Raw genomic sequence first — 1,829 nt, forward strand, 5'->3', positions numbered from 1 at the left:
ATATATATATATATATATATATATATATATATATATATATATACATCAAAAACTACATTGTCCAATATCCCCTTCCATTTTTTTTTATGAAGGTGGAGTGTGTTCGGAGGGAGACTTAGCTGTTATGTTTAGCCGGTAGAGTGATCCCATTCAGAATTACCGTTATTACGATTCTTATAATCTTACCCAGTGACCTCATATAACAGCAACTTGAACGTATTTCAATGAGTTTTATTTATGATTAGTAATGATACTGAGGATGATAAAAAAAAAAAACAGAAAAAAGGTTAAGTTACGCTCTCGAGTCACACTGACTCATCAGGGCTGGTTCCCCGCTTTCTATGGCGTATAAATTCCCCACCTGGACGGGAAACCGTCCATTACAGGATTACAGGATTACTCTTTATTGCCAACTTAGTGGACTGGAACAACGTGAAATGAAGTGTTCAAGAACACAACGCGTCGCCTTGTCCAGGAATCGAAACCACAATCTGACAATCATGTGTCCAACAACCTAACCACTAAGCCATGCGTCCCCACATATTGAAGGCTATTATCACCAAAATTTTGATGATCACAGTTACAGTCGTTATTGTTGTTCTTCATCTTGTTCTTGTTCTACCTATTCTTCTTTTTCTCGGGGCCACTCTGAACATGCACTTGTAGGCCGGAGAAGTCGAGAGGGAGTGAGGTGCCCGCCTGAGGTGTTCTTGGCGGTCGGGGTAACCAGGATGTATGTGTTTCCTAGGTTATCTCTGAGAGGAACTCCCCGCTTTTCGGGAATATTTTTATTGCTTTTTTAATTTTTTAATTTTATAGACGACATTGTATTAAACCCTACTTGTCCATTGTGGTGCATTGTCCCTATTTGTTTTGTGGAGTACTGAGGTCGATGTAATCGATTTAACCCCTACTCCTAAAATTCAGGCTTTGTGCTTATAGTAGAAAGGATTATTATTGTTGTTGTTGTTGTTATTATTATTATTATTATTATTATTATTATTATTATTATTATTATTATTATTATTATTATTGAGTGAGAGAGCAGTACATGCCGTCAAAGTGACACTAAGATAAAATATACGAAGCCCAGTATACCCGTCATGACTACCCATCTGACAATGGTACACCAGGCACATGCATCACAACCATATGTGCACGGCATGGTGATCTTATATCAAGATAAACAGCTCATGACCTTGCAGGTGGGGGCCCAGTTAGAATTTTCTTCAAGTCGAGTAGCCCATCCTGCTCAAAAGGTCTCTGAATAAGGATTGTTTAAGGAAGTTGAGCAAAACACCCATGTTTCCAAAGGTGAATTATTCAAACACTAAAGAATTTCTCTCAACACATGGCTATGATGCTCCCGCCCTACTTCTGCTCGTGATTAGAGATGCACATATCGTCAGCCACTGAGGGACATGCTCAACTGGGTGTGGTCAAACAACTGACCAGCAAATCTCTGGTATTGAACAGAATATTTGCTGTAGCCCATCATTTATACCAAGACAAAAAAATGTACATGGTAACATTTCCAATCAGTTAGGATCAGTTAAGCCATGAGAGCCACTGCCTGGTACTGCATCAGGGAATTTATTATTATTATTATTATTATTATTATTATTATTATTATTATTATTATTATCATTCAGTAGTTTTATTTTTATAACGTGCTTTCACTTCACTACCGAGCGCAGCTCTGTGTGCCTTGGGTATGTGCTGTGGTTCGCTGTGATTCTCTTATGGTTACTGTATTGAAAGTGTTTTGCGTAGGATGTGTGCAGTGCCCAGTAGTGCAATTTTCTGTATGTTATATATATTTGTAAGTC

This window comes from Octopus bimaculoides, chromosome 11 (assembly GCF_001194135.2).
Source record: "Octopus bimaculoides isolate UCB-OBI-ISO-001 chromosome 11, ASM119413v2, whole genome shotgun sequence".
Lineage (NCBI taxonomy): Eukaryota > Metazoa > Mollusca > Cephalopoda > Octopoda > Octopodidae > Octopus > Octopus bimaculoides.